Source organism: Salvelinus alpinus, chromosome 6, assembly GCF_045679555.1.
Source record: "Salvelinus alpinus chromosome 6, SLU_Salpinus.1, whole genome shotgun sequence".
In the NCBI taxonomy this organism is placed as follows: Eukaryota; Metazoa; Chordata; class Actinopteri; order Salmoniformes; family Salmonidae; genus Salvelinus; species Salvelinus alpinus.
Window position 1 is genome coordinate 56,005,948 of NC_092091.1, and position 11,887 is coordinate 56,017,834.

Below are 11,887 nucleotides of genomic sequence, written 5' to 3' on the forward strand. Positions count from 1 at the left end.
ACAGTCTATGACTAGGGTGGCTGGAGTCTTTGACAATTTTTAGGGCCTTCCGCTGACACCGCCTGGTATAGAGGTCCTGGATGGCAGGAAGCTTGGCCTCAGTGATGTACTGGACGTTTGCACTGCCCTCTGTAGTGCCTTGCGGTCGGAGGCTGAGCAGTTGCCATACCAGGCCGTGATGCAACCAGTCAGGATGCTCTCGATGGTGCAGCTGTAGAACCTTTTGAGGATCTGAGGACCCATGCCAAATCTTTTCAGTCACTTGAGGGGGAATAGGTTTAATCGCTTCACGACTGTCTTGGTGTGCTTGGACCATGTTAGCTTGTTGGTGATGTGGACACCAAGGAACTTGAAGCTCTCAACTTGATCCACTGCAGCCCCGTCGATGAGAATGGGGGCTTGCTAGGTCCTCTTTTTCCTGTAGTCCACAATCATCTCCTTTGTCTTGATCATGTTGAGGGAGAGGTTGTTGTCCTGGCACCACATATCCAAGTCTCAGTGATCAGGGATACCTCTGGTGTGTCATTGGCAAATTTAATGATGGTGTTGGAGTCGTGCCTGGCCGTGCAGTCATGAGTGAACAGGGAGTACAGGAGGGGGCTGAGCAGGCACCCCTGAGTTGCCATGTGCTGTTACCTATCCTTACCACCTTGGGGCGGCCCATCAGGAAGTCCAGGATCCAGTTGCAGAGGGAGGTGTTTAGTCCCAGGGTCCTTAGCTTATTTATGAGCTTTGAGGGCACTACGGTGTTGAACGCTGAGCTGTAGTCAATGAATAGCATTCTCACATAGGTGTTCCTTTTGTCCAGGTGGGAAAGGTCAGTGTGTAATGCAATAGAGATTGCATCATTTGTGGATCTGTATGCATATTGGCGGTATGCAAATTGAAGTGGGTCTAGGGTTTCTGAGATGAAGGTGTTGATGTGAGCCATGACTAGCCTTTCAAAGCACTTCATGGCAACAGACGTGAGTGCTATGGGTCGGTAGTCATTTAGGCAGGTTACCTTAGTGTTCTTGGGCACAGGCACTATGGTGGTCTGCTTAAAACATGCTGGTATTACAGACTCTGACAGGGAGAGGTTGAAAATGTCAGTGAAGACACATGATAGTTGGTCAGGGCATGCTCGCAGTACACGTCCTGGTAATCCGTCTGGCCCTGCGGCCTTGTGAATGTTGACCTGTCTAATGCTCTTACTCACATCGGCTGTGGAGAGCGTGATCACACAGTCTTCCGGTACAGCTGGTGCTCTCATGCATGTTTCAGTGTTATTTGCCTCGAAGCGAGCATAAAAGTGGCTTAGCTCGTCTGGTAGGCTCGTGTCACTTGGCAGCTCTTGGCTGTGCTTCCCTTTGTAGTCTGTAATGGTTTGCAAGCCCTGCCACATCTGACTAGTGTCAGAGCCGATGGAGTACGACGCGATCTAAGTCCTGTGTTGACGCTTTGCCTGTTTGATGGTTCGTCAGAGGGCATAGCGGGTTTTCTTATAAGCTTCCAGGTTAGAGTCCCGCTCCTTGAAAGCGGCAGCTCTAGCCTTTAGCTCAGTGTGGATGCTGCTTTTAATCCATGGCTTCTGGTTGGGGTATGTACGTATGGTCACTTTGGTGACGACGTCATCGACACACTTATTGATGAAGCCAGTGACAGATGTGGAGTAGTCCTCAATGCCATTGGAGGAATCCCAGAACATATTCCAGTCTGTGCTAGCAAAACAGTCCTGTAGCTTAGCATCTGCTTCATCTTACCACTTTTTATTGATCTAGTCACTGGTGCTTCCTACTTTAATTTTTGCTTGTAAGCAGGAATCATGAAGATGGAATTATGGACAGATTTGCCAAATGGAGGGCGAGGGAGAGCTTTGATGCGTCTCTGTGTGTGGAGTATAGGTGGTCCAGAGTTCTTTTCCCTCTGGTTGCACATTTAACCTCCCTTGGGCACGTGAGACGGTAGCGTCCCACCTCTTCAACAGCCAGTGAAACTGCTGGGCGCCAAATTTAAATACAGAAATACTCATTATAAAAATTCAGAAAACAAAACATATTTTACAAAGGTTTAAAGATGAACTTCTTGTGAATCCAACCACGGTGTCAGATTTAAAAAATGCTTTACGGCGAAAGCATACATTACGATTATGAGAACATAGCCCACAAGACAAATAATTACAAACAGTAGCCAGCCAGATAGAACAGTTACACAATTTAGAAATAGAGATAAAATTAACGTCGTCAATATAAAATGTAAACAAGAAACGCACTCTCTCGGTTGTGCGCAAGAAAAAGCTCCGTGAAACTTTAGGGTCCACTCATTCAGACTGCTCTTACTTCCTCATTTTTCAGAATACAAGACTGAAACACTAAAGACTGTTGACATCTAGTGGAAGGCATAGAAACAGCAAGTTGAGTCCTAAGTCAAGGGATACTGTAATGGCATTGAATAGAAAAAAAAATAGAAAAAAAAACTACTTCCTGAATGGATTTTTCTCAGGTTTTCGCCTGCCAAATCAGTTCTGTTAAACTCACAGTCACTATTTTAACAGTTTTGGAAACTTTAGAGTGTTTTCTATCCAAATCTACCAGTTATATGCATATCATATCTTCTGGGCACGAGAAACAGGCCATTTAATTTGGGCATGTATTTCATCCAAAATTCCGAATGCTGCCCACTACCCTAGAGAAGTTAACATGCTGATAGAAATTTGGTAAAACTGATTTAAGTTTCCCTGCATTAAAATCCCTGGTTACTAGGAGCGCCACCTCTGGGTGAGCGTTTTCTTGTTTGCTTATGGCGGAATATAGCTCATTTAATGCTATCTTAGTGCCAACCTCTGACTGGCACTGAGCTATGAAGAATACAGATGAGAACTCTCTCAGTAGGTAGTGTGGTCTACAGCTTATCATGATATATTCAACCTCAATAGCTCAAGACTTCCTTAGATATAGTGTACCAGCTGTTGTTTATAAACTTACATAGCCCGCCGCCCCTTGTCTTACCAGACGCTGCTGTTCTATCCTGCGGGTACATCGTATAACCAGCCATCTGTATGTTGATATTGTCGTCGTTCAGCCACGACTCCGTGAAGCACTAGATGTTACAGTTTTTAATGTCCCGTTGGTAGTTTAGTCCTCCCCGTAACTCGTCAATTTTATTGTCCGAAGATTGCACGTTTGCTAGCAGAATTGAGGGAAGTGGGGGTTTATTCGATCGTCTTTGAATTCTCAGCCCGCTCTCCGGCTTCTCTTTATCTGCCTCTTCTTCAAGCAGATCACGGGGGTCGGGGCCTGTTCCCGAGGGAGCCGTATATATCCTCTGCCTCGGGCTCGTTAGAGTCGTGAAAGAAGAAAAAGGATTGTGCTAGTCCTTGGTGAGTAATCGCAGTCCTGATATCTAGAAGTTTTTTTCGGTCATAAGAGACAGTAGCGGCAACATTATGTACAACATTTGTAAAAAAACAAGTTACAAACAACACAGATAAATGAACAAAAAAACACAATCGTTTGGTGGAACGTAAAACGTCTGCCTTCTTCTCCGGCACCATTTTACATGGCACACTGTGGTATTTCACCCAATAGACATGGGAGTTTAACAAAATTGGATATGTTTTGAATTCTTTGTGGGTCTGTGTAATCTGAAGGAAATATGTGTCTCTAATATGGTCATACATTTGGCAGGAGGTTAGGAAGTGCAGCTCAGTTTCCACCTCATTCTGTGGGCACTGTGCACATAGCATGTCTTCTCTTGAGAGCCAGGTCTATATTCAGAGATACTAACATCATATAACATTTACATATTAGCCATTTCTGAGACTCACTTAGATAATTCACTTGATGATACAGCAGTAGCAATACAAGGATATAACATCTATAGAAGAGACAGAAATGCTTATGGAGAGGTGTTGCTCTATATATTCAGAGCCATATCCCTGTAATGTTTAGAGAATATCTTATATGAAGTGTTATTGAAGTGGTGTAGTTTCAGCTTCACTTGTCACATCTAAAGCATTTTCTTTTGGGGTGTTGCTATAAGCCACCAGGTGCTAATAGTCAGTATCTAAATAATATGTGTTAAATGCTTGATAGTGTATTTGATGTAAACAGAGAGGTCTACTTTCTTGGGGACTTAAAAATTGACTGGTTTTCATCAAGCTGTCCACTCAAGAGGAAGCTTCTCACTGTAACCAGTGCCTTCAATCTGGTTCAGGTTATTAATCAACCTACCAGGGTGTTTACAAACACTACATGAACAAGATGATCCACATTTATCGATCACATTTTTACTAATACTGTAGAACTTTGTTCTAAAGCTGTATCCATACCCATTGGATGCAGTGATCACAATATAGTGGCTATATCCAGGAAAGCCAAAGTTCCAAAAGCTGGGCCTAAAATAGTGTATAAGAGATCATACAAAATATTTTTCTGTGACTCTGATGTGTATTTGTTGGTCTGATGTGATTAATAAGGAGCATCCAGACGCTGCACTTGATGAATTTATAAAATTGCTTCTTCCAATTATTGATAAACATGCACCTGTTAAGACACTGACTGTTAGAACTGTTAATTCTAATTGATGAGGAATTGAAAAAGTGTATGATTGAAATAGATGGGGCAAAAGGAGTGGCTGATAAGTCTGGCTGCACGTCTGATTGGCTGACTTACTGAAATTATGTGACTAAACTCAACAAAAAGAAGAAGAAACTGTATTATGAAGCCAAGATCAATGATAAAAAGAATGATGTCAAAAAACTTTGGAGTACTTTAAATTATGGGAAGATGTCTTATTCATCACAAAACCATTTGATGTTAGCAGTTATTTTAATGACTACTTCACTGGCGAAGTGGGCATCGAACAGTGAGCCATCATATTCATGCATAAAAAAAGGAATAATGAAAGAAAAGCATTGGAAGTTAGAATTTTATAAAGCTAGTGTCTGAGAGAAGGAAAAATTACTGTTATCGATCAATAATGACAACCCTCCTGACATTGACAACTTAGATGGAAAGCTACTGAGGACGGTAGCTTACTCTATAGCTACTCCTATCTGTCATATCTTTAATCTGAGCCTAGAGGAAAGTCTGTCCTCTGGCCTGGAGGGAAGCCAAAGTAATTTAGCTACCCATTAAAGCTTTTAACAGCAGACCTATCAGCTTGCTGCCAGCTCTTAGCAAACTGTTGGAAAAAATGGTCTATGATCAAATACAATGCTATTTGTCTGTAAACAAATTAACAACAGACATTCAGCATGCTTATGGAGAAGGCCACTCAACATGTACTGCACTGACACAAATGACTGATGATTGGTTGAAAGAAATTGATAATACGAAGATTGTGGGAGCTGTAGTGTTAGATTTGATATTATTGACCATAACCTGTTGTTGAAAAAAACGTATGTGTAATGGCTATTCAAACTCTGCCATATTGTGGATTCAGAGCTATCTATCTAATAGCACTCAAATGTTTTTCTTTAATGGAAGCTTCTCTAATGTCAAACTTTGAAAGTGTGGTCTACCTCAGGGTAGCTCCCTAAGCCCTATACTCTTTTCAATTACCTGCCACGGGCATAAACAAAGCATGTGTGTCCATGTATGCTGATGACTCAACCATATACCTATCAGCAACCAGAGCTAATGAAGTGACTGAAAGCCTTAACAAAGAGTTGCAGTCTGTTTTGGAAATGGTGGCCAGTAATAAACTGGTCCTGAACATGTGTTAAACTAAGAGCATTGTATTAGGTACAAATCATTCCTTAAGTTCTAGACCTCAGCTAAATCTGGTAATGAATGGTGTGGCTGTTGAACAAGTTGAGGACACTAAATTACTGCGCATTGCCATAGATGGTAAACTGTCAAGGGTCAATATATGTACAGTGCTTTCGGAAAGTATTCAGACCTCTTGACTTTTTCCATATTTTGTTACGTTACAGCCTTATTCTCAAATTGATTAAATATGTTTTCCCTCATCAATCTACACAAAAAAAGATGTATAGTTTTTTTTGCAAATGTATAAAAAAATAAATGAAATATGACATTCACATAAAGTATTCAGACCATTTACTCGGTACTTCGTTGAAGAACCTTTGGCAGTGATTACAGCCTTGAGTCTTCTTGGGCATGACACTACAAGCTTAGCACACCTGTATTTGGAGAGATCACTTGTCCTCAGATGCAACACTCACTACAGTGTTCCAAATTGTCTCTGGAAGCAATGTCAGCACAATAACTGTTTGTTGGGAGCTTCATTAAATGGGTGTCCATGGTCGAGCAGCTGCACACAAGCCTAAGATCACCATGCGCAATGCTAAATGTCAGCTGGAGTGGTGTAAAGCTCGCCGCCACTAAATCTCAAATCAAATCAGCATAACATTACATTCTAGAGGATTCTGTACTTCCAACTTTGTGGCAAACATTTTGAGGAAGGCCCTTTCCTGTTTCAGCATGAGAAAGCCCCCGTGCACAAAAAAAAGTTTAGCTCTGAAATCAGAATACAGCCCATTATGCACATACTGCATTTATTTTGACCAATATTTAAAAAATGTTTTGCATGTGCTTTGTATTTTGCCTTGTAATCACTCTTCTCAGGAACTGAACTTTAAATCTTGGTATATTTCGCAGCTACTATACATGTACAGCATGTACACAAAAAGGTTATTCACGTACAGTGGCGATTTTAGCATGTACATTTTGGTGGGGCAAAACGTTTTATTTAGGATGCATGCCAGCAAAGCCACTACACAACACAACACTAAACAGTTCATTAATGGTACTAAAACGGTAACAAATGGTGCCCACAAGCTTTTAGGGCCTACATAAAGTTGTCCCAACAGCAGAGTTCCAACAGCAGAATTACAAAGCCTTACCACTGCTACACCTGGCTTTCAGCGGAGCCTTGTCTGGCAGCTAAACAGTTCATTCAGCCTCGTTTACTGCCTTTAAAAAAAACGTAGTTGATATGGCTGACTTGCTGAACAAATGTGGTTTCTATTGACAATTGAGATGTACAAACTATGGCATAAGGGGACGACAAGCGGATGAGAGGCAATCCGTAATTTCGATTAAGACATTAATGAGCAAGCGATGATGGACGTAGTCAATTTAACTATTTGTTCAGCACTTTTGAAATGTACAGCGACAGAATTCAGAACATGGGCCGTTCTTACAGTGTACTCCCTGTACAACAAGTCAGAACCATAGGATAAATAAAGGGGGCATATAAACAGACAATGAAAGCCCTTACAATAGTCAATGATTACATTTCTCTAAAAAAGGTTAAAGGCAACATGTGCCCACCAAGTTAGAACAGAAGGCGAAATCAAGAGGTGAAAATAAACCAAATTATTAGGGTGAGGCACATTGAATGCCGTTTGGTTCTTTACGTGTCTTTAAAGATACGTAAATGCTTATAATTGACACGCCAAATAACACAATTCTATTATATAATTACATATCTCCCTTGCATATTACATAATTTATGCAGCAGCATACAAGACATTTTTGGACCCACCTTGAGAAGGTTGCGCAGCCGTCCTTTGTGGGCAAATTTTGTAATTAAACTTTGTTATCAAAGTCTGCCATTCTCTGGATTTATGGTGGGAACATGAAAACAAAAAACACATAGCCACTCCATTGAATAGCAGGCTAACATTAGTAGTTGCTTTGCAATGCTTGCAGTTAGCCACTGATTCCTTCCAAACGACTCATTGTTGAATTTGCGATTTCCAACTTGTTGTCTAATCTTTATGTACAATGGCCGATAAGCATCGATATGTTTTATCTATAGTTTCTCTTCATTATTTCTCTTCATATGACAAGGATTAAAAAGGATTTGCCAGTAGATTGTTGACTTGATTCATGATGATGACCGCTAGCTCAGACTTTGAAAGTAAGATGTTGACATGATCAGTCCAATCAAAGCTACTGTACACACTGTACATATGCAAAGCGAAGGCGGCGCCTGAGAAGATGGCTAACGTTCTACGTGCTCCTAAACGATTCTATTTTTATGTCCGTTTTTTTGCATTGTTTGTGACTTATTTTTTAGCTTATTTTGTACATAATGTTGCTGCTACCGTCTCTAATGACCGAAAATAACTTCTGGACATCAGAACAGTGATTACTCACCACGAACTGGCAGAATTGTTTTTTTTTTTTTTTTTACGAGTCCGACGAGCCCGACGTGAACGACATACTGCTTTCCCGGGAACAGGCCCAAATCCCCGTCATTTACGTGAAGAGACGACGGAGAAAAAGACGGAGGTCGCTCTGCCTTCTGAGAATTTGTAGGAGATTGAATAAACCCCCAGTGCCTTCCGTTCTACTAGCTAACGTGCAATCATTGGAAAATCAAACCGATGACCTATGAGGAAGATTAACCTACCAACGGGACATTAAAAACTGTAATGTCTTATACTTCACAGAGTCGTGGCTGAACAACGACATTATCAATAAACATCAGGCTGGTTATACGCTGTATCGGCAGGATGGAACAGCGCCGTCTGGTATGACAAGGAGTGGCAGACTCTGCATATATGTAAACAACAGCTGGTGCACGATATTTAAGAAAGTTATGCTCACCTGAGGTAGAGTATCTCATGATAAGCTGTAGACCACACTATCTACCTAGAGAGTTTTCATCTGTATTTTTTGTAGCTGTCTACATACCACCATAGATCGATACTGGCACTAAGACCGCACACAATGTGCTGTATTCCACCATAAGCAAACAGGAAAACACTCATCCAAAGGCGGTGCTCTTAGTGGCCGGGGACTTTAATGCAGGGAAACTTAAATCTGTTTTACCAAATTTCTATCAGCATGTTAAATGTGCAACCAGAGGGACAAAACTCCAGACCACCTTTATTCCACACACAGAGACGCGTACAAAGCTCTCAAAGCTCATCAAATTATAAGCTAAGGACCCTGGACGAAACACCTCCCTCTGTAACTGGATCCTGGACTTCCTGACGGGCCGACCCCAATTGGTCTTGTTATGACATGCATTATATGAATTAGGTCCACAGAATAATACCTAGGTGGAGGAACTTTGAATGTCCTTTGAGCTAACTAGCTAACAAGTTTGAGCTATCTAGCTAACAACTTTGTGTGTGCTGAGCGGCACCAAGTCTTACCTTTTTGTAAATCCAACGTGAAACGTGAAATCTAGGCCTATAGTATACTTAACGAGCATTGAAAAAGTTAATCCATTGTTCTCTAAACAATTCAAATTATCTCTCCCTATCTTCCTATCTGCAAAAATCACTGAAGCTGGAGACTCATATCTCCCTCACTAGCTTTAAGCACCAGCTGTCAGAGCAGCTCACAGATCACTGCTCCCTGTACATAGCCCATCTGTAAATAGCCCATCCAACTACCTCATCCCCATACTGTATTTATTTATTTATCTTGCTCCTTTGCACCCCAGTATCTCTACTTGCACATTCATCTTCTGCACATCTATCACTACGGTGTTTAATTGCTATATTGTAATTACTTCGCCACCATGGCCTATTTATTGCCTTACCTCCCTTATCTTACCTCATTTGCACACACTGTATATATACTTTTTCTACTGAATTATTGACTGTATGTTTGTTTATTCCATGTGTGACTCTGTGTTGTTGTATGTGTCGAACTGCTTTGCTTTATCTTGACCATGTAGCAGTTGTAAATGAGAACTTGTTCTCAACTAGCCTACTTGGTTAAATAAAGGTGAAATACATTAAAACAAAATCTGAATCAATCTTGTAATGTCAAATCAAGCTTGTAATGTAAGTACATTAGCCTTTAAAGGGGTGGAGGGACAGGTTTAGTTTTAAACACATACAGGCCAAGATTTCAGAGTGCAGGTAGACACTAGATTACGTTTCTGAGTGACAGAGTGAGGGCTTTGCTTAGGCGCTTTGTTGTATTTTGTTGTGTGACTAGAAAAAAATGCCTGGAATGTAAAATGACATTATTAACCGGTTCCCATGTTTAAAAAAATAACGGTTCTGGATCACTTTCGTACCAGTTTCCTTTCAGTTCTTTGAAAAATGTCATTATTTTACGGTTTTGTTCCCTGAACTGGTTCCGACCCCTGATTCACATACTTTCATATTCTATATTCAATATCTTTAACAGTACAGACAGCTGTTGCTATTCAATGAATTAGTATCTGTACCAAAATAAAGCATATTTACTTACAAGTAATGCACAAGGTATTCTGTCTAGCATATAAAACCATCAAATTGTATGTACACCGAGTATACAAAACTTTAAGAACCCCTGCTCTTTCCATGACAGACTGACCAAGTGAATCCAGATGAAAGCGATGATCCCTTATAGATGTCAGTTGTTTAATCTACTTCAATCATTGTAGACGAAGGGAAGGAGACATGTTAAATAAGGATTATTAAGCCTTGAGACAATTGAGACAGGGATTTTGTATGTGTGCCATTCAGAGGGTGAATGGGCGAGAACAAATATTGAAGTGCCTTTGAATGGGTTATGGTAGAAGGTGCCAGGCACACTGGTTTGTGTCAAGAACTGCAACGCTGCTGGGGTTTTCAAACTCAACAGTGTCCTGTGTGTATCAAGAATGGTCCACCATCCAAAGGACATCCAGCCAACTTGATAAAACTGTGGGAAGCATTTGAGTCAACATGGGCCAGCAACCCTGTGGAAGCTTTTGACACCTTGTAGAGTCTATAAATGCACATTAAACATAACAACAACAACCCATGAAATAGTTAGCAAAACATATTCTTACTATTTCAAGGTATATTGTGTATAGTTACATAAGATCTTGACCAGCTAGACCATGTTGGTCAGACCAGCTTGACCAGCATCCAACCAGCACTGACCAGCATGGACCAGCTTGAAAAGTATTCTGAATTGGTGCCCATAGTAAACTGCCTCCTACTCTGTCCCAGATGCTAATATATGCATATTACTATTGGATAGAAAACACTCTGAAGTTTCTAAAACAGTTTGAATTATGTCTGTGAGTATAACAGAACTCATATGGCAGGCAAACTTCCAAACAGGAAGTGAGAATTCTGAGAAGGGTCGATGTTAAAGTCATCGCCTATTCAATTCCCTGTAATATATGGATCTGTTTGCACTTCCTACGCCTTCCACTAGATATCAACAGTCTGTAGAACGTGGAATGAAGCCTCTAGTGTGATGTGGGGCCGGATGGCAGCTATTTGAGTCAGTGGTCTGGCAGAATGCTAGTTCCTGGTCATGCGCGCTAGTCATGAAATGGCCATGTGTTCCATTACTTATACAGACATGAAGAAATGCTCCGGTTGGAACGTTATTGGATATATATGATAACAACATCCTGAAGATTGATTCTCTACTTAATTTGACCAGTTTATTCGACGAGGAATATAACTTTTTGAAGTTTTCGTCAGAGTTCGCCTGGACCGGCGCCAGCGTTTGGACACGTGAACTAAACGTGCTAGCAAAATTAGCTAATTGGACACTAGTAATGGACATTATCGAACAAAACAACGATTTATTGTGGAACTAGGATTCCTGGCACTGCATTCTGATGAAAGATCATCAAAGGTAAGGAAATATTTATGATGTAATTTCGTATTTCTGTTGACTCCAACATGGCGGAGAAATGTTGTGTATTTCTGAGCGCCGTCTCAGATTATTGCATGGTATGCTTTTTCCAAAAGTAAAAAAAAAATCTGACACAGCGGTTGCATTAAGAACCAGTGTCTTTAATCTTTAATTATCTGTAAAACTTTAATTATCTGTAATCTTTCATCAAAATTTATGATGAGGATTTCTGTTATTTGACGTGGCTCTCTGTAATTACTCCGGATATTTTGGAGCCATTTCTGAACATGGCGCCAATGTAAACCGAGATTTGTGGATATAAATATGCACATTATCGAACAAAA